At 45.5% G+C, this 22692-nt stretch overlaps 2 long non-coding RNA genes across 2 annotated transcripts in view; one reads left to right on the top strand and one right to left on the bottom strand.

Moving 5' to 3' along the window:
- The first annotated feature begins 758 nt into the window (after positions 1 to 758).
- Positions 759 to 22692, top strand: part of LOC142302054 (uncharacterized) — a 36898-nt gene continuing 14964 nt past the window's right edge. Inside the window, exons 1-2 of the long non-coding RNA XR_012752923.1 lie at positions 759 to 846; positions 1206 to 1268. This is a non-coding gene — a long non-coding RNA (uncharacterized LOC142302054). The remainder of the gene's footprint in view (positions 847 to 1205; positions 1269 to 22692) is intronic.
- Positions 11044 to 16939, bottom strand: LOC142302047 (uncharacterized). Its single transcript, XR_012752921.1, has 3 exons — positions 16351 to 16939; positions 13198 to 13323; positions 11044 to 12706 (listed from the first exon to the last, which is right to left on the bottom strand). It is a non-coding gene; the product is annotated as an uncharacterized LOC142302047 (long non-coding RNA).

Genomic DNA, 22692 nt, shown 5'->3' with positions numbered 1-22692 from the left:
CTGGTCGGGGTCCAATGGCCCTGCCTGTGTGTGCTGGCTTCACTTCGCTCCCCGGTCGGTACCGGCGGGCTAACGCCCGACCCCGGTCCTACGGTTCCGCGTTGCTTCACCACTCCTGCAGATGGTCACCACCGTCTGCCAACCTTGCTGTCAGTGCCTGGGCCACAAACCCAGACACCCAAGTGCTTGCTCCTCTCACTTCGAACTCAGACACTACTCCGACACTTTTCCCGCCTCCAGGGCTGTGAACTCCTCGGTGGGTGGGGCCAACCGCTTGGCTCCTCCCCACCTAGTGTGGACATCAGACACTGGAGGGAGGCAACAAGGGTTTTTGGTTTGGCTGGTGTCACTGTCTAATGGGGTGGGGGTGTTTGTGTGTTATCTGTGACGACCTGGCTAGTCCAGGGTGCCACACTAGAAAGTGAGTATATGACATAGGACAGGAAGCTTAGATTGAATGCACCACTCCAGCACTGAAACCATCCCCCATTGGAGTGGTGCTTTGGTAGCGCCCCTGAGACTGGTCACTACAGGGTATTGTATTTTATGTATTTCATAGTGTCCTTCCATCCTAGGCAGGAAGAGGTTAGAGTCTGGTAAGTTTTGATTTGCCTCACACAGCCTTGCAAACACAGACAGCAGGTGCCTCACACAGAGACAAAGGGAATTTCCAGTGACCATAAACAGTGGGCTGGAACATTCCTCAGGTGGGGGCATAAACAGAGAGTTTAGTTTCTTTTTACTTCAGAACGGCTCTAGAGACCAGACCTCGACCTCTGCCCTGCCTGGGATCGACCGGAGTCATTGCAGTAAAGAACCACATCCCGGGTGCGACACGTAAGAACTGTGAGTAAAAGATCTGAAACCTGCAACCCAGTGACTCTGACTCTGCTTGTCATTGCTTTGCGCTCCAGCGATTCCCAGTCCTCCTGTTCTCCCTCCCGGGGGCCTCTCCGCCTGTGGGGAGCGATATCATCCCGGCTGCACCACAACATCTTCCCCGGCGAGGTACCCTGCAGCGGCGGACTTATTCCTGGCCGCACACCACAGGTGGCATAATCGACATTATCCATTCCACTCCTAGAGGAGGAAAGGTCGGAGGAAGGGTCCGCAGCGGAGGAGGCCGGGACCCCAGTCACCACCGTAACCGGTGACAGCTTCTCCAGGAACAATCCTTGCTAACTCCCTTTTACTGTGCTCCACAGGGCCATGGAACAGGGTCAGGCCACGACTTCTGCAAACCACTGGCCCGGCGACGGGTATACAAGGTATGGACCGAAGCTCCTATCTTGATCTCCGTGGGGTGTTACACTTTAATTTTCCCATTGGAGTAGTGTGACTATTGTGTTATTGTATCTATGAAGGGAAAGAAACCATCTCTCAAGTACTTATCTTGAGCTCCGTGGGGTGTCAACTGGTGTAGTCAGCAGGATTGCGTGCCCAATCAAATGGGTACTGCGTGCCTTTACTGGACTGTGTCGTATGTTTATTTTGTGCCCACAGTTGTGGGCACCATGACTACTGGACTGGGACTAAAATGGTGTCCGTTGAGAATGGGATGAGCGCCGTGCTGACCAACAGAGACTGGACTTGCCCGCCCTTCATGGGTGGGATTGTAGCGGGGTGCGAAAAAAGAGTGCCCACCCCTTTGTTGGACATTCACACTAGGAGCCAGAGACTCTTCCTCCCCAGAACAAGGAGAAGATGGGGAGGTGACATGTACTGACCAGGTGCGAGCCCTGGTGAGTGGTTGAAAGTGGGTAAGCCTGGCACCACAGCCCGCACAAGGATCGGACTGCTGTAATAGTTCCCCGAACCTTGACACCTGGAGGGCCCTGAAGCGTTGCAAGGAGGCCTGTTCCACAATGTTTAATAACTTGTTTCTTGATTTATGCCAATGTTTCCTTTTCCTTTCTTTTCTTTTCCTTCTTCATCTTTTCCATCCTGCTCCTTCCTTTCCTTTATTTGGTCCCAGTTAAAGAAACGTGTTAAATTACTAAATTATAAAAAAAATTGCGGTGTAATTTTCTCTTGCACCCCAGGAGTGCTGTGTTTCACTCTGGGAGAATGTAGCGCACCTGTGACTGGTCGGTACAAGGAATTGTATTTTATGTATTTTATATATTTTATATATTTTATAGTGTCCTTCCATCCTAGGCAGGAAGAGGTTAGAGTCTGGAAAGTTTGGTTTTGCATCACACAGCCTTGCAAACACACACAGCAGGTGCCTCACACAGAGACAAAGGGAATTTCTGGTGACAATAAATAGTGGGCTGGAATATTCCTCAGGTGGGGGCATGAACAGAAAGTTTAGTTTCACTTTACTTCAGAACAACTCCAGAGACCAGAGAGAATGGACGCACACTTTTGCAGCTCCCTCTGAGAGCTCCCTCTCATGGAGGCAGAGCAGCAGAACAACAAGGTCCAAAGCGGTGCATACACCCTTCACTTACCTAGTACCGGGCTGGTGGATGGCTGAAGGCCCAAGCTGAGAGAGCAAATCCAGGTGGGTACTCGATGCCGCCAGTTAAGAGGTTCCCGATCCATTAGTCGGCAGAGACCTAGAATGGGAGAGGATAGCCACACAAGAGCACAAAAGGAAGGAGCCCACAGACTTTCTCAAGTACCACCTTGGAGAGGTAGTTACTTTACAAGTCAATGTCTGAATCTTGAACATGACCGGATATAATTTTCAAACCTCAGCTGGTCTCTTTAAAGAAAATAAGTAGTTCCTCCACAATAAAGTTGCAGTAATGATTAGTTTATACCATGGGGAAAAGGTACATGTAGTCACTAAATTAACCTATATCGATGGTGGATATTTCGTATTTTATGGCACCCATTTAAATAAATGGGGTCGCTCAATAAAGTAAATGTGAGAGTTGGTTTAGTAAAGTCTCTCTTATAGATTAGTGGAGGATAAAAGTTGAGGATTCCCTAACAGTATGTTGTACAAATGCAATAACGAGACATTTGAAAATGGGTTGTCCTTTTACCCTTCTCATCCATGTCCATTTTTTTCCCATGAAAGATACAAGATAAATGTTAAATGGCTGAAGACGCCCAATATGGAACATGTCTCTTCAGTGTGGAAGTAGACTTGATCTCTAGTGCCACCTATTGAAAGTAGCAATCCTGAAAGACAATAACAACCTTTAAAAAGTCTTGTCATATGACTAAGGATGAATAGCCAAATGAGAATCTCAATTTGCAGACATGGTGTTTTGGTGTATCGCCCGTCTACAGTGCAGAGCTTGAGATCTGACTTGGCTAGATGAGAGGCTAAGACTGGGATATAAGAGGTAAGGTTTCTCCATGTGGAGAGTGACATGCCAGTATGAGGAGACTAAGGGTTTTTACACTCAACGATATCGCTAACAATATGTCGTCGGGGTCACGGAATTTGTGACGCACATCCGGCCTCGTTAGCGACGTCGTTGCGTGTGACACCTATGAGCGAGTGTTAACGATCAAAATTACTCACCTAATCGTTGATCGTTGACACATCGTTCATTTTCAAAAAATCGTTGCTGGTGCAGGACGCAGGTTGTTCGTCGTTCCTGAGGCAGCACACATCGCTACGTTTGACACCCCGGTAACGACGAACAACACCGTACCTGTGTCCTCCGGCAACGAGGTGGGCGTGACTTTCATGCGGCTGCTCTCCGCCCCTCCGCTTCTATTGAACGCCTGCCATGTGACGTCGCTGTGACACTGCACGAACCGCCCCCTTAGAAAAGAAGCTGTTCGCCCGCCACAGCGACGTTGTTAGGAAGGTAAGTATGTGTGACGGGTACTAGTGATTTTGTACGCCACGAGCAGCGATTTTCCCGTGATGCACAAATGATGGGGGTGGGTGTGAACGCTAGTGACATTGCTAGTGATGTCGCAGCGTGTAAAGCAGCCTTTAATGTCTGCAAGGCTCCTCTGGGAAATTAAATATGCAAATTGTCTTTTTAGAAAGGAAGAAGACAAACTCTAGTGTCTCCTATTGGAAGTAGCAAATCTAAAAGTCAATATTGACCCCATAATGAGCCTTCTCATATAACTTAGGATAAAAGCCAAACAAAAATCTTAATTTGCAGATACGGTGTTTTGGGTATTGCCCCTCGTCAGTGCAAAGTATGAGATCTGATTTGACTAGATGAGAGGCTAAGACTGGATCTATGGTGTAAAGTTAAGCCAGGGTAAGGGAGAAACCTTACTCTAAGGACCCCCACTATACCATTGAACAGAAGTTTCAACCATATTGTTCTGCCTCACTGCATCAGGGTAAATAAAGCTGATACTCCATTCATGTATTTGGGATATATGGAGATTAATAAATGTTATACTCTTCTATCTCAGACCCATATACACTAAACAGAGAGGCAGTGCTCTTGCTGCACCATAAAATCTGAATGCGGGGGGAAGGACAAGGAAATCAGGACTCCCATTCTAATGATTGTTGGGTCCGGACCTCCAGAGACCAAATATTTATCAACTATGCTGGGACTTTGATGGGAAATCCGCTTAAATTAAGACTTCTACCTAGATACCTTAGATTACACGTGCAATATTTCCCCCAGACCACGAGCAGTTCTGGGTAAAAATTTCTAATCCCTGCCTAACCGCCTCTGTATCTAGTAGCATACATACAGAGATCTCTAGAAAACGTTTTTCTAAAAATCGTTTCTTATATGCTAATGAGGCCAGGGACTAGTCACAAGGGCGTTAGCTGCTGAGCTCATTCCACCCTCTTAACATGTTAGCACACCCACAGAGGCATACTAACATACTATTCAATGCAGCATCACCAGCAGTGACCGGCATACCTGTCCGTTGCTGCAGCCTCAAATGCCTGGCAGTACGCATAATCAGAAGTCACTGCACCTCCGATCATGTGCACTAGACCACTCTGAAGCCGGGAAGCATACACCTGGCTTCATAGTGTCCATGACCAGAAGTGTGATGACCTGATTATGCGCAGTGCCCAGTGTCTGAGGCTGCAGTATTGTACACATGTACGCGTGTCACCACTGGTGATGATGCTAGCAGTGGGTATTGAATAGTATATTAGTACACCGCTGTGGGTGTGCTACCATGCTAAGAGGGCAGAATGAGCTCAGGAGTTACCACCCTTTAGCATATGATAAAGGATCTTTAGAAATACTTAAGCCTGCTTTACACCTTACAATTAGGTATGCGATCTCGTATGCGATGTGACACGCCCAGGTCGCATATGCGATCTAATGAGATTGCATGTAGGTCGTTCATTTGCTGTCACACGAGCGTTAGTAGTCTATGTTAAATTGATCAATTTTGTGTGCGATCCTTTAGATCATGTGTTCTGTGACGTATGCATTGGGCACCTTTTTTTTTTTATTTATTGACTTGACAAGCGTGTGTAATGTGTAGGGATGCGTTTTTACTATGTCATCTGCCGTTCAGCTCTGCTACATGGCCGCTAACAGCAGACACAGACAGCCATGTAGCAGCGGTGAATGGCCGCTGACAGCAGACACAGACAGAGCCGCACTGTCAGAATGAACTCGGGTGAACCTCACCCGACTTCATTGTCATGCTGCGGCTCTGTCTGTGTCGCGTCCTGATTAGCGGTCACCAGTGAAGGATTCACCGGTGACCGCTAATCTCCTGAGTAACTGAATTGAGCAGCCCTCTCTCATATACTCACCGATCCCCGATCCCCGGCGCTGCACGGCATTCACACTGCTCCGGCGGTTTTTACTATTTTGAAAAAGCCGGCCGCCCATTAAACAATCTCGTATTCCCTGCTTACCCCGCCCACCGGCGCCTATGATTGGTTACAGTGAGACACGCCCCCCACGCTGAGTGACAGGTGTCACACTGCACCCAATCACAGCAGCCGGTGGGCGTGTCTATACTGTGCATTGAAATAAATAATTAAATAATTAAAAAAAACGGCGTGCGGTCCCCCCCAATTTTAATACCAGCCAGATAAAGCCATACGGCTGAAGGCTGGTATTCTCAGGATGGGGAGCTCCACGTTATGGGGAGCCCCCCAGCCTAACAATATCAGCCAACAGCCGCCCAGAATTGCCGCATACATTATATGCGACAGATCTGGGACTGTACCCGGCTCTTCCCGATTTGCCCTGGTGCGTTCGCAAATCGAGGTAATAAGGAGTTATTGGCAGCCCATAGCTGCCAATAAGTCCTAGATTAATCATGTCAGGCGTCTATGAGACACCTTCCATGATTAATCTGTAAGTTACAGTAAATAAACACACACACCCGAAAAATCCTTTATTAGAAATGAAAACACACACATATACCCTGGTTCACCACTTTAATCAGCCCCAAAAAGCCCTCCTTGTCCGGCGTAATCCAGGATGATCCAGCGTCGCTTCCACCGCAGCTGCATGGAGGTGACCGGAGCTGCAGCAGACACAGCCGCTCCGGTCACCTCCACACAGCTAATGAAGACAGCCGTGCGATCAGCTGAGCTGTCACTGAGGTTACCCGCTGTCACTGGATCCAGCGATGGCCGCGGGTAACCTCAGTGACAGCAGCTGATCGCGCGGCTGTCTTCATTTGCTGTGTGGAGGTGACCGGAGCGGCGGTGTCTGCTGCAGCTCCGGTCACCTCCATGCAGCAGCGCTGGATGCGACGCTGGATCATCCTGGATTACGCCGGACAAGGAGGGCTTTTTGGGGCTGATTAAAGTGGATAACCAGGGTATATGTTTGTGTTTTCATTTCTAATAAAGGATTTTTCGGGCGTGTGTGTTTATTTACTGTAACTTACAGATTAATCATGGAAGGTGTCTCATAGACGCCTGACATGATTAATCTAGGACTTATTGGCAGCTATGGGCTGCCAATAACTCCTTATTACCTCGATTTGCCAACGCACCAGGGCAAATCGGGAAGAGCCGGGTACAGTCCCAGATCTGTCGCATATAATGTATGCGGCAATTCTGGGCGGCTGTTGGCTGATATTGTTAGGCTGGGGGGCTCCCCATAACGTGGAGCTCCCCATCCTGAGAATACCAGCCTTCAGCCGTATGGCTTTATCTGGCTGGTATTAAAATTGGGGGGGAACCGCACGCCGTTTTTTTAAATTATTTAATTATTTATTTCAATGCACAGTATAGACACGCCCACCGGCTGCTGTGATTGGGTGCAGTGTGACACCTGTCACTCAGCGTGGGGGGCGTGTCTCACTGTAACCAATCATAGGCGCCGGTGGGCGGGGTAAGCAGGGAATACGAGATTGTTTAATGGGCGGCCGGCTTTTTCAAAACAGTAAAAGCCGCCAGAGCAGTGTGAATGCCGTGCAGCGCCGGGGATCGGGGATCGGTGAGTATATGAGAGAGGGGGATAGACTGACATGGACAGAGAGTGAGGGACAGAGATAGTGACGGACTGACAGAGATTAGTTAATGACAGACATTGTGAGGCGCTTCAGAACGCAGCTTTTCAGCTGCGCTCTGAAGCAGACCTTTTTTAAGCTGCGGTGCAGAGCGCACACCTGCGCACATAGCATCAGACACCAAAATCGTATGAGGGATGTCACACGTTACAATTCACTAGTTTCGTACAACAAAACGTCCAATGTATGAGGAATAAACGACGTGTATGCGATCACCGTATTTTCGTTCAATCTTGATCGCATGTAGGTTTCACACGCAAATACGTCACGAACGATGCCGGATGTGCGTCACTTACAACTTGACCCCGACGACGGATTGAAAAATCTATTGAAGTGTGTAAAGCAGGCTTTACTCTAAAGTTCTCTTTATGCTAGTGTGCCGTCCCGTGCTCGGCGGCAGCCGAACCGCTCGGGTCCAGACCTTCAGTGGGTGGCTCGAGGATCTCCGGACCCGGGGGTCCACGGGCACTCTAAAAGCAGTTGGTGGTTTGGGGATGTAGGTGTATGGCCAGAGCCATGTTTGAGTTCGTGATGCCACCCACGGGTTGTGGTGAAGGTGGACACCACCGCTGCAGTTATGGGGCACCCTGGGGAGATGTTATGCAGCAAGTTGTTAACCCCTCCGTGGGCAGGGATGGTGGCCCGCCCCGGGACCCGTTGGGAGTGTTCGGCAGTGCAGGGAGATGGGCAGCCGGAGGGCACTTATGTACTCACTATTAGGAAACACACAAGTCTCTGGTAAACCAAGGTGATGGTGGTCGGTGCCCACAGCAGGCTGCAGTCTGGTCCCCCGCAAGGTTGGGGGTCTCTGCCTTTCTCCTGCACCTCTTTTTGTGATGATGGACTACCTGCGCCTGCAATGTCAGGAGTCCGTTCACCCGGCTTGTGGATGTCGGAAGAGCCCTTTGCCCGCAGACGCTGGCCCGTCGGATCTCTCTGCCGTGGCGGTGGCTTTCTATCTCCCTCGTTGGGCTATTGTCTTCAGCCGGAACTTTGTGTGGGACAGGACCTATAGTCCTGGCCACAATTAGTTAATTAGCTAGCCCCCAGTAGCTTCTGGACCTTGCTTCAGGGTCTGAGTACACCCCTTTGTGCTTTGGTTTCTGAGTCGGTTCCCCGGGTCGGTACCGGCGGGCCACTACCCTGTCCCGGTCAACCACGGTTCCACCGAGCCGTCTTCCCGGCTCCTGCAGGCAGAGGCCTCCATATGCCTCCTAGCCAAAGGTGCCTGGGCTCCTACCCTGTCACCTGTCAGTCTGCTACAGGCCTGTCACACACAGGACTGACCTCCTCCACTGAACTCTCAAACTGATCTCTCTACTTTTCTCGCCTCAGGCTCTCTGAACTCCTCGGTGGGCGTGGCCAACTGCCTGGCTCTGTCCCCTGGTGTGTCCATCAAGCACTGAGGGGGGTGACTAGGGTTTTAGTGTTTGGCAGCTGTCACCTTGTTAGGGGACTGGTGTTGTGCGGGGCCCTATCTGTGACTACCTGGCTGGCCAGGGTGTCACACTAGCGTATACAAGGTTAGTTAGGCAGGGATTAGCAATATGCACCAAGAACTGCTCATGGTTCTGGGTGCATATTGGTCCTGACAGGTTCCCTTTAAAACGTAGAGATGGGCAAACCAATTTGCAGGACCCTAAACCAGCAGCAAAGTCAGTACTCTATGTCACCTTGATGGTATCCCTGCGAATATCTTTGTAATTATCGGCATCTTAGGCTTCTCTTTTATTTAGCCAGTCTGGCACCGTGACATTATAATTGTGGTGTAATGCATAACATTGTAACCCACCAGCTAATCAAGAGAGGAGCTTAGGATGCCAGCAGGCCAGAGGTGGTGGGCAGGATTCCCATCCAGCAGCCACAAAACACCGACCTCATTGCTTGACTTGGATCTTGGTCATTCCTATCTGGACAATCCTGTAGTCTTTAATTTCTTTGAAACAAAAACCCATAGAATTGACTACATAGGTTTAGTAATCTGCCACTAGAGAGGCGCATTGCTCTGTGTGGGTGCTGTTGAACCAAAACAGGTTGTGGTTTTTGAACCATTTGTAGGCCCATTTCATGACATCTTTTTGCCTATACTAACTCAAACAAAAATCTGAGAAAAATGTGTAGCGCCCCAGAAGCGGAGTGTTTGTGTGTGACTGGCACTGGTCTTCTGGGGCCCTAGGGGGTAGACCCTGCATCTTGGTGGGGATACAGAACCTTGTAGCTCCCTGAAGGCTTCAGGGGCGCTACAAATGTTTTAGCTATAATTTCTGTTTACTTAAGGTCCAGTCACACTAAACAACTTACCAGCGATCCCAACAACGATAGGGATCGCTGGTAAGTTGCTAGGAGGTTGCTGGTGAGATGTCACACTGCAACGCTCCAGCGATCCCACCAGCAACCTGACCTGGCAGGGATCGCTGGAGCGTCGCTACACGAGTTGCTGGTGAGCTCACCAGCAACCAGCGACCAGCCCCCAGCGCCGCGTGGAAAATGCTAAGCTTGGTAACTAAGGTAAATATCGGGTAACCAACCCGATATTTACCTTGGTTACCAGCGCACGCAGCTACACGTGCAGAGAGCAGGGAGCAGCGCACACTGAGCGCTGGCTCCCTGCTCTCCTAGTTACAGCACACATCGGGTTAATTACCCAATGTGTGCTGCAGCTAAATGTGCACAGAGCAGGGAGCAGCGCACACCGCTTAGCGCTGGCTCCCTGCTCTCCTAGCTACAGCACACATGGGGTTAATTGCCCGATGTGTCCTGCAGCTACATGTGCACAGAGCAGGAGCTGGCGCTGACAGTGAGAGCGGCGGAGGCTGGTAACAAAGGTAAATATCGGGTAACCAAGGACAGGGCTTCTTGGTTACCCGATGTTTACTGTGGTTACTAGCCTCCGCAGAAGCCGGCTCCTGCTGCCTGCACATTTAGTTGTTGCTGTCTCGCTGTCACACACAGCGATCTGTGCTTCACAGCGGGACAGCAACAACTGAAAAATGGCCCAGGACATTCAGCAACAACCAACGACCTCACAGCAGGGGCCAGGTTGTTGCTGGATGTCACACACAGCGACATCACTAGCAACATCGCTGCTACATCACAAAAGTTGTTCGTTAGCAGCGATGTGCGCTTCACAGCGGGACAGCAACTACTAAAAAATGGCCCAGGACATTCAGCAACAACCAACGACCTCACAGCAGGGGCCGGGTTGTTGCTGAATGTCACACACAGCGACATCACTAGCAACATCGCTGCTACGTCACAAAAGTTGTTCGTTAGCAGCGATGTTGCTAGCCATGTTGCTTAGTGTGACGGGGCCTTTAACCTATTCCATTTCCCTTTATTTGCTTTATATTTCACCTTTTGATGTTTGCTAAATGCCATAACAAACCTGCTCAAGACACGTTAAAGGTTCTTATAATCATAATTTACAAGACAGGATCAATACTCGGCCAGTTATTTATACATCTCGGAAAGCTCAGGCCGGGTAATTTGTCTGGGCCGTAACATCCGAATTAGATAATCAAGCCGAGCAGAGGGAGCATTCATACCGCTCGGATTCTTGGGCTGTCATTGTGCATTTTTTATGAGAAGTGACATCAATACCTACCTAGCCTTTGTGCACCTCCAGTGCAATTATTATCAAAGCCATCTGTCTTACCACGTCAAAGTAACAGGGCGGATACGCCCTTACTTACGTAGCGCTCACTAATATACAAATTAGGCACACTGAATACAGTTTTATGGTAAAACAATAATGTAACAATTTATTAAGATAGCATCAGGATAATGTTCAATTATGGAATGACAGAAACAATATTACCCTGTTCTATTGATTCAATTAATGTAAATCATACAGTCAATATAAATCATAGTATATAGAGAAATAAAGCATCAATAATTACCGAAATATTGTAGCATCACTTCCCACCAGAGGGACCACGGTCAGCGAGAAGGAAATACTCTGGTATCACCATCACAGAAGAAGTGTGTCCACTGTACCTCCTGGAATGTTCCCCATCTCGCTGAACAGGGTCCCCTTTTTTATACACAGCTCTCACATCCTCCTCCATCACGGCTGCGTAGTTTTAGCAAAATCATCAGTAACTTTACCAAAGTTAAAGTTTTACTTAAGTTTTATGATTAACCACCACACAGTGCTTCAAGGTTGTCTCTTACTAACATAACCCAAAGTTTGTTTGTAAGGTTTGTTTGCTATTGTATAACATCTACTTAAGTTTTATGATTTAACCACCATGCAATGCTTTAAGGTTTACTCTTACTAACATAACCTCAAAGTTTGTTTGTAAGGTTTGTTTGCTATTGTCTAACATGTCAAAGTTCACTGGTATGATGTTTTCACCAAGTTAACTCCTCATGTTCAGGCATAACACTCGTGGATTGTAGCATATGGACAGCATGACTTCCATAATCACCTATTCTGAAAACTGGATACCTATTCTAATCCAATCACACACTCATATTTGTCTCATTTGTATCACAATCGGTCCTTGATTATTGATGTTATGCATGACCATTGCTACACGAAACCATCAAAACGTTTTGGTCTCTTTTGTCTCCGAGCATCATACCATTATTGAACACAAGACCCACTTGTTCAAACAACATAAACATTCATTGTTCATACAGTTTTTATCTTTTCTATTAATGTTTCAATATTAATCGATAAACTAAATCACACCAACCAGGGCTTTGTCCAACAGGACTACAATAACCCACATCTGGATTAGCACAAGTTTCTTGTCCTGGTGTGTATTCAGACGACTCATTACACATCAAATTCCCTTGTATATTACTACAAGATTCATTAGTCCTGTTCACAAACATTTTAGTAAATGTCCATGAATTATTGTGAATAAACCTTGCCAGCAATATAGGTTTAAAAGCATCCGCCGTATTTAAAGTTGATTTGAAACTTATTTGAATGTTGTCCATGGTTACAGTTCCCAATTTAGTCAATCCTGTTTTTATTTCTTGGCACCCATGATCCTCCTTGAAATGCCAAGTATTGTAAGTTTGTATTAGTTCTCCTCATGTTTCCTTGCCACCAAGGAAGATTTACCCATCCGGAGAGTGGGTTCATATCCAGCAATCCATATGTTGACTGCTGTTCAATGCCTCAGAAATCACTTGATGATGTATTAAGAATTGATTGGCCATTGGCTTCTCCTGGTAGAAATTCTTCCATCCATCCACAAAAGGGAGTACCAGGACCCATAGCCACTACATCTGACACTTCATTTTCTAGATTGACCAACAATTCTGCACCAAGGATTCCATAAACTGATTTTCACTTCTGTAATCAAGAGACACAAGTATTATTCCCGCAAATAACATTTTTTCTTGAGGAACATACTCCCATTTCTCAACCCCAGGTCTTATTAATAATAGGGTATGATCTTTCCCTACTGCAATGACCTCAGCCTCAGAAGGCGGTCCTTGAACATTTTGGATCCAGATTTTGACACCTACATTAGTGATATTTGAGGACCCAAACCCCTTGTCTCCTCTAAGGGTTAATTCAGTAGGAACGCTTCCTTCCTCAGCCTGGGCTAAAGATACAGGTATCAGCAGCATCTGTGCCATTCGCTGATCTTTTTCAATAATCAAAGATTCTTCACATATAGTGATCATTATTACTTTAATTTCACCTTGATAATCTAAATCAATTACTCCACCCACCACCACTGCTCCTTTTAATGTTAGAACTAGATCTTGTAGCTATTTGCCCATAATGTCCTTTCAGAATCTAACATCCAAAACCTGTGGGAATAACTCCCACCTTACCTGGTGTTATTAACACAACCTTAGTAGAATGAAGATCCAACCCGGCAGACAAAGGGGTAGATCTCTCTGGTACTACTGCTTTTTCTCCTTCAGTGGTTGTTTTGAGTATTGCAGCTGCTTTATCTGCTTTGGAATTAAACAGACGTTCAAGTGAGTCAATAGGTACATGCATCTACATGAAACACAGTTGTTTTGGTATTCTGAATTAGTTCTTCAAGAATTTGCCATACCTCTTTACCCTACACCTTTTTACCATGGATCAACCAATTATGTCTTTTCCACCCCATTTAAATTCATACTTTTTCCGAGTCACTTTGTACAATGGAGCCATCAATTGCCCCAAATGTGGGATATGCTGTCTCCAAAAGCCAAAAAGACCAATGTATGATTGGGTTTCTTGTTTTGACTTTGGAATAAGGAAATTGATTATTTTCTGTCTTGCCTTTGGCAAAATTTCCCTATGTCCCTTGTTCCATTGGATTCCTAGGAACTTGACCGACTGAGCCGGTCCTTGGACCTTAGCATCATGAATCTCCCACCCTTTGGATCTCATGTGAGAGTAATTTGGTCAGCTGATCTTTTACTGACTACTCATATTTTCCCTGTATCATTATACCATTGATATAATGAGAAAACTGCATTTCTGCAGACAATGGGAACTCATCCAAGTGTTCGGCCACCATCTGATGACAGATAGTTGGACTATGAATCCAACCCTGAGGCAACCTAGTGAAAGTGTACTGCCTCCCTAGCCATGTGAAGGCAAACTAATCTTGCACCTTCTCCTCTATTGGTATTGCGAAAAAGACATTAGCCAAGCCTATTACAGCATACCAGGTACCATCATGACTTTGAATATTTTCAACAATAGTGATAGTATCAGGAACAGCAGCGGTCAAGGGAGGAGTATGCTTATTCAACTCCCGGTAATCCACTGTCATTCTCCATGATACATCACTTTTTTTTTTTACTGGCCAAATTGGGTTATTCCATGTAGTGGTTGTAGGATGCATTACTCCTACTCCCACCAATTCTTTGATGGTTTCCCCAATTTCTTTATGACCCCCTGGGATCCTGTACTGTTTCATAGCTACCATTTTAGTAGCTGGAGGAATATGAATTGGTGGCATTTTAACTTTGCCCACCATTATTGTATTACAATGTACAAGATCCTGTTTTTGGACCCCAAAGGAAAATGTTCCTTCCTTCAGATACAGGGTCATTCCCTTCAATATATCTATGGACCAAGATATATTCATGGATAGGGACAACAAACACACTGAATTTTCTGATGAGTAAGTTCCCTATTTTTAAAGCAACCTGGGTTTGTACACCCATTGTTACTTTTCCTCCTAGCCCAGCAATTTTAATCTTGGGACCTTTATACTTCTTTGGATTTCCATAAATCAAAGTAGCCTCCGCCCCTGTATCAATTAAAGCAGGGACTCTTTGAATATTCCCCCCTTTCTAATGAATTTGCAAATTTACATAGAGACGTTCACCCTTTTTTATCTAAATAGGGGCTTGGCTGGCTACTTATGCATCACTATCTGATGCAGACTCTAGCTCGTGAGTAGGGGCAGATTCTGCCACACTCTTCCCCACTTGCTCTGTTTCCAAGCGTTTCAAGATATCTATCTCATTTTGGGAAAAATCTTCCACAGTCACTCGACTGCGGATATGAGGTTTTACATTCTCTACCTAGATGGGCTGTCCATCTTCATCATAATGAGGATTCCCCCACCGCCCCATGCTTGGACTCGTGTTGTTTCATATTCTATTCTTTCTGATCTCTTTTTAATGGATTTCATAGTAATCCTCCCGGGTGGATCAATAGTAGGATCTGAGAAATCTTCCCAATCCTCATCAGAGGAGGTGGTATTCCACACATCCCCATCCCAATGATCCAGATCCCAGGCTACAGAGGCTGATGCAATACTTTTATGCACCTTTTCTTTGTTGACTCTACCTCTGCGTTTTTAATGCTTGTTTTGAGCTACCTTCACTAGCTTTTTCTGCAACATTCTGATAATGTTCCAACTTGTCACGGAGTAAGCGAGTATTACATTCTAACACCACTTTTTGTCCTCCGATCTCAACTACTTTTTGTTCCATTTGTGAACACTTTCTTTGTATATTGGTATTCCGCTCATGCATAACTTGGGAAGTACTGAGCAAAATCCACATACATTGTCCTATATACACATCACCCGCCTTTACGGGGACCCCCATGAGTACAGAAACAACATCATGGGGTTCTAAGGCTAACGCATAATTGCGTCTCCCCAATTAAACTGCATCACCTGACTTTGCAGGGACCCCCATGAGTACAGTAACAACATCATGGGGTTCTGAGGCTAACGCCCAATTGCGTCTCCCCAATGAAACTGCATCACCTGACTTTGCAGGGAAACCCTCGAGTAATTTAACAACATCGAGAGGCTCATTGCGTCTCCCCAATGAAACTGCATCACCTGCCTTTGCAGGGACCCCCATGAGTACAGAAACAACATCATGGGGGGTTCCATCACCTGCCTTTTGCAGGGACCCCCATGAGTACAAAAACAACATCATGGGGGGTTGCATCACCTGCCTTTTGCAGGGACCTCTATGAGTACAGAAACAACATCATGGGGTTCTGAACCCTTGAGCTTATTCTCCCAGGGTTCTGCCAATCCACAACAACGCATCTCCTGTGCTATAACAATTATGCGGAGCCTTGGTCGAGCCAGGGATCTCCACACAATCCTCCTCCTTCTTACCTTTCTTAAACATTTTTCCTAGCTTTGTGCCAAAAAGCCAAAAATTTTGGCCTAATGCCAACAAATTATTCTCTTGCTTAAAAATAAACTCAAATGCACCCTTCCAGATATTCACTATCCTGCCGACTACGCCAATTTATGTCTTACCACGTCAAAGTAACAGGGCGGATACGCCCTTACTTACGTAGCGCTCACTAATATACAAATTAGGCACACTGAATACAGTTTTATGGTAAAACAATAATGTAACAATTTATTAAGATAGCATCAGGATAATGTTCAATTATGGAATGACAGAAACAATATTACCCTGTTCTATTGATTCAATTAATGTAAATCATACAGTCAATATAAATCATAGTATATAGAGAAATAAAGCATCAATAATTACCGAAATATTGTAGCATCACTTCCCACCAGAGGGACCACGGTCAGCGAGAAGGAAATACTCTGGTATCACCATCACAGAAGAAGTGTGTCCACTGTACCTCCTGGAATGTTCCCCATCTCGCTGAACAGGGTCCCCTTTTTTATACACAGCTCTCACATCCTCCTCCATCACGGCTGCGTAGTTTTAGCAAAATCATCAGTAACTTTACCAAAGTTAAAGTTTTACTTAAGTTTTATGATTAACCACCACACAGTGCTTCAAGGTTGTCTCTTAGTAACATAACCCAAAGTTTGTTTGTAAGGTTTGTTTGCTATTGTATAACATCTACTTAAGTTTTATGATTTAACCACCATGCAATGCTTTAAGGTTTACTCTTACTAACATAACCTCAAAGTTTGTTTGTAAGGTTTGTTTGCTATTGTCTAACATGTCAAAGTTCACTGGTATGATGTTTTCACCAAGTTAACTCCTCATGTTCAGGCATAACACTCGTGGATTGTAGCATATGGACAGCATGACTTCCATAATCACCTATTCTGAAAACTGGATACCTATTCTAATCCAATCACACACTCATATTTGTCTCATTTGTATCACACCATCGTCTAGAGGAAAAGAATTGACAAACTTTTCTGTTTTATAGCTTTAGGTTCTCCGTTGACACTGAGGCATCACTGCCTCGCCAATTCTGATCTAGCCATTAAAAGCGTATCTGTAGTTTCAGGTGACTTTAAAGAAAAGCTGATATGTGTAGAAATAATACTATTTTTCACCATTATATGACTTTTAGTCTGCATTTTGTTTTCAAGGTTTACCCTTTGTAAGCTCTTTGTCACAGTTCAGCAATGTGGATCATTTTGCATACTGGCATTTTGCTGGCAGTTATATGTTTCTTTTGTGCAGAGCATTTTGTATGTATAATGCTCTGCTGTGTTTCTTGAGCACTTGCTGACAGTTTTTTTCTGCACAAGGTTCATGCTGGTTCTGGGAGGCGTTTGCTCAGGTGCTTCTTGTCTTGTTCCTGGTAATTGCTCTGTTCCATTACTGAGTATGCTCTCCTACAACTTCGCCAGTCGTGCTTCCTGGTTCTTCAGTTGTGCTTTTGGCTCATGTTTGCATTTGCATTCTGATCTTGGCTTCCTGATCCCAGACTGTTTATTGATCTGAAAACAAGGAAGATCAGCTCACCCACTTTGATGGAGGATGTCACAGCCAGTGAATGGAGCTTCCTGGCTTGGGACGAAATCTTGTGGAGAAGAAAGAGAGGAAAATCTCCAGCATCCACGGAAAGTACAGGTCGTTATTGAAGAATCATTAAAAACAGGTATGGAGCCAGATGTAAACTACCATGATACAGACAGGGGGAAAAATCCTCCCCTGTCTATATCATGGTGGTTTACATCTGGCTCCATACCTGTTTTTAATGATTCTTTAATAAAGACTTTTTTAATTTACTCACCTATACTTTTCGTGGATGCTGGAGATTTTCCTCTTTTTCTAGACTGTTTATTGACTCCTCTCTGCCCACTCCCTGTTCTTGTCATGACCCTGACTTCTGACCTCAGACCATTACCTGACCACGTCTCTTTCTGCTCCCTGTATCAAGTACAAACTCTCCTGAAATTCTGACCCTTGGCCTGTTACTTGACTGCATTTCTGCTTACTCCCTGTGCCCTGTCATGTCTTCCTGTGTTCTGATCCCGGCTTGTCTACCCTTTCGTCCATTCTGCCCATAAATAGTGACTAGTGTGGTGCCATGGACTAGCCAGGTCGTCACAGATACTGCAACACACACACCCACCCCGAGACAGGCACATCAGCCAGACACAAAATCCTTGTTGCCTCCCTCCAGGGGCTGATGTCCACACCAGGTGGGGTGGAGCCAGGCAGTTGGCCCCACCCATTGAGGAGTTCAGAGTCCTGGAGGCGGGAAAAGGAAGAGAGTTCAGTTATGGAGGTGCAAGTGAGAGGAGTGAAGTAGTGGTGAAGGAGTAAACTGACCGTGTCCGGGTGTGTGGCCCGGGCACTAAGAGCAAGGTTGGCAGACGGTGGTGGCCGTCTGCAGGAGAGGCGAATCAACGCAGAACCGTAGGACCGGGGTCGGGCGGTGGCCCGCCGGTACCGAACCGGGGAGCGAAGTGAAGCCAGCACACACAGGCAGGGCCTGCGGACCCCGACCAGGCTTGGAGTCGCTGTTAAGAGGTCAAATCCGTCAGTGACCGGAACCCCAGGGGTTTCCTAACAGCCAAGACCCGATAGAAGGCAACCGTCCGACCAGTAGAAGGAAATACAGCTACCGCTACAGCTAGAGTTCCAAGGGCCAGAGCTTGCGGGCAAAAGGGCTCCTCCGACACATATATACGCTGGGGAGCGGGTTACCGGTGGGAAGCCATCGGGATCAAACATACACAAAGGTGCAGGGAAAGGCAGCCACCACCAACCGTCCAGGAGAAGCCACAGCAGCTGGCTGCGGGACCCGTCCATCCAGCCGTTTGGTTTACCAGAGACATTGCGTACATTTGTGGCTGAGTGAGTACAACCGTGCCATCCGGCACCGCACTACGCAGTCCAGGCGACCCTGCACCTTGCCGACCCTGCCTCCCCGTCACCTCACCGGGCCCCTGGACCACCAACCCCTACCCACGGAGGGGGAAAATGACAGCCCAGCTGCTCCCTACCATCGCTTCCGGGATCCCCGTCACCAGCAGTGGTGGTGCCCAACCTCACCACAACCCATGGGTGGCGTCACGGACCAAATCCCCAAACCAAACTATCCCCTCTCACTCATGGGCGCGGAGCGCCACTCGAGTCCCCGGATCCGGGCCCCACAATCGAGCCACCGAGCAGCAGCAGCGCCGGACCCGAGCGTTAGCGAGCACAGCGCCCCGCCGCCTGCGACACTAGCATCACACTCTTACTCTATTTGTCAGTTGTCTCTGAGCTAGTGAGTGCAGACTAGCTGCTGTGATGTCTCCAATACACATCACACACAGACATGTGATACGTGATTGATGGATTTTTTATCTCATATCTCTATGTGGCACATGTTAAGAAGCAAAAGTATTTGTATGACAAAGCTACAGCAGCCTGGGCTGTGTGTTATGCTCTCTTTTTCTTTTCGTCCTCTTACAGCTGTAATCTGATCCCTCAGTGAGCTAGAAGACTGTCTTGTTTTGAGAAAATGGATTTTAGCTGTTTCTAAAAGTGATGAGTTAAGTAATACGTTAAGGAGAAAAGAAAATAAACTGTAAGCTATTGAAAGAAGCCTATTTTTCCTTGACAAAATTATTAGAAATGCTTCATATATTACGTTTTTGATTTTTGCTTATACTATTCATATACAGTGATTACTGAAAGTATTCCGACCCCTTTAAAGTTGTCACTGTTTCATTGCAGCCATTTGGAAGATGCAAAAAAGTTCATTTTTTTTCTCATTTTTTTGCAAATTTATTTAACAAGAAAAACTGAAATATCACATGGTCATAAGTATTCAGACCCTTTGCTCAGACACTCATATTTAAGTCACATGCTGTCCATTTCCTTGTGATACTGCTTGAGATAGTTCTACTCCTTCATTGGAGTCCAGCTGTGTTTAATTAAACTGATAGGACTTGATTAGGAAAGGCGCACACCTGTCTATATAAGACCTCACAGCTCACAGTGCATGTCAGGCCAACTGAGAATCATGAGGTCAAAGGAACTGCTCAAGGAGCTCAGAGACAGAATTGTGGCAAGGCACAGATATGGCCAAGGTTACAAAATAATTTCTACAGTACTCAAGAATCCTAAGAGCACAGTGGCCTCCATAATCCTTAAATGGAAGAAGTTTGGGACCACCAGAACTCTTCCTAGAGTATATAATAATAATATTATTAATAATAATAATAATAATAATAATAATAATAATAATAATAATAATTATATATAAAATAGTTTCAATACACTACTGCGCTAAACATTCAATTATATATAAAGCATATTTACCTGTCTACTAGCAGCTTCATTCATATATATCGTAAAAATATTAAAAAAAAAAAAATATATATAAGTAACTATTTCACCTAACACCTCATTCAAAGGGTTTTCTTTATTTTCAGGACTCTGAAAATTGTAAATTCACATTGAGGGCATCAAAACTATGAATTAACACATGTGGAATGAAATACTTAAAAAAGTGTGAAGCAACTGAAAATATGTCTTATATTCTAGGTTCTTCAAAGTAGCCACCTTTTGCTTTGATTACTGCTTTGAACACTCTTGGCATTCTCTTGATGAGATTCAAGAGGTAGTCCCCGGAAATAGTTTTCCAACAGTCTTGAAGGAGTTCCCAGAGTTGCTTATCACTTGTTGGCCCTTTTGCCTTCACTCTGCGGTCCAGCTCACCTCAAACCATCTCGATTGGGTTCAGGTCTGGTGACTGTGGAGGCCAGGTCATCTGGCGTAGCACCTCATCACTCTCATTCTTAGTTAAATAGCCCTTACACAGCCTGGACGTGTGTTTGGGGTCATTGTCCTGTTGAAAAATAAATGGTCCAACTAAATGCAAACCGGAAGGAATAGCATACCGCTGCAAGATGCTGTGGTAGCCATGCTGGTTCTGTATGCCTTCAATTTTGAATAAATCCCCAACAGTGTCACCAGCAAAGCACCCCCACACCATCACACCTCCTCCTCCATGCTTCACGGTGGGAACCAGCCATGTAGAGTCCATCCGCTCACCTTTTCTACAAAGACACGGTGGTTGGATCCAAAGATCTCAAATTTGGACTCATGAGACCAAAGCACAGATTTTCTCTGGTCTAATGTCCATTCCTTATGTTCTTTAGCCCAAACAAGTCTCTTCTGCTTGTTGCCTGTCCTTAGCAGTGGTTTCCAAGCAGCTATTTTACCATGAAGGCCTGCTGCACAAAGTCTCCTCTTAACAGTTCTTCTAGAGATGAGAAGGTGTGTCCAAACTTTTGGTCTGTACTGTATATATATATAATTGTGTAGGCGGTGGAGGGTTTCCTAAATCTCTGTAAATTATGCATGGTTGGTGATCGGGTTTAGGAACGCAAAGTTATAATTTGGAACAAGACAGCTCAACGCGTCTTGAATACACGATGCTTTTTATGGTTATACTTCTTTAGACTAACTATTTTTTTTTTTTGAAAAGTGTTTGACTAATGCATATTTAATAGAAATCTCAGTACAGTATATGTTAATTTATTTAAATGAGCTAAATGACTTCCTAACCTTATGTATGGTCAACTTTGAATGCTTGGTTTGGGACCGATTCGGAGGATTTGTAGATAAGTCGATGTGACTACAGGGATCTATTTCACTTGCTGCTTCTCATTAAACTTGTCTTTGTATCAAAAGAAGGTAATAAATTAGTAATATACTGATGGGATATTTCCCTTATCCGTCACTCATAACCTCATCACATGCACATTACAAACTTCGAGAGGAAAAAGGACACGATGTCTAATTATCAGATTGCGGCTTGACCGGGCTCCAATGGTGCTATGAACATCCAAATTAAATTACTGCAGCATGCAGCTACCTGCCATGATCATTCAATTAAGCCCATCATTTTATGTCAGAGGAATGTGCCGACACAATTATAAAATTAATAATACATTGGGATAATTTCTGCAATGTGCAATTTGTATAATCCAATTAGGAAAACGTAACCTCAGATGGTATGTTGGCTAACTTGCATTTTAGAAACCTCATTACCAGGTTCATTTGCATAAATGTAGTTACAGACTAAAATAATGGTCATTCTCTGCTAGCAATTCAACCCTGTATATAACAGCACATGAATCGGGCAAACAGATTATCATTAAGTAAGCAATTTACTAATCACTGAAATATAGGTTCTTGAAGGGTCAAGGAATAAACTAGCAAGGTAAAAACCTTAAAGTGGCTGTCCAGGACTTTACCATTGATGGCCTATCCTAAGGATAGGTCATCAACTTCTGATTGATTGAAGTGTGACACCCAGTACCCCACTGATCAGCTGTTCCTGATGCCACCGCTTGAACTACTCAGATGTGGAGTTGCTCAGCACAGCTTTATAAACTGTATGTGTCACGGATGTGTCAAGGCCGGCTGACAATCCGGTGGCAGCGAGTGTTAGAAAATCACAGATTTACTGCATGTGTTGTTATCCGACAGTTCCCTGTTTCTGCAGCTGAAGACTCTAGGACCCAGGGAAACTGTCAGTTTTTCCTCTCAATTGCCAGTCCCTAACTTCCTTCATAAACCTCACCCTAGGAATATTTAGGTGCAGTTTATAGTTTGTTCCTTGCTGTGCTCTGAAAAGGTCATCTTCTGTTGCTCCAAACTTCTGTGGTT

This window comes from Anomaloglossus baeobatrachus, chromosome 1 (assembly GCF_048569485.1).
Source record: "Anomaloglossus baeobatrachus isolate aAnoBae1 chromosome 1, aAnoBae1.hap1, whole genome shotgun sequence".
NCBI classification, from domain to species: domain Eukaryota; kingdom Metazoa; phylum Chordata; class Amphibia; order Anura; family Aromobatidae; genus Anomaloglossus; species Anomaloglossus baeobatrachus.
This window is presented reverse-complemented; position numbering and strand designations above follow the sequence as displayed.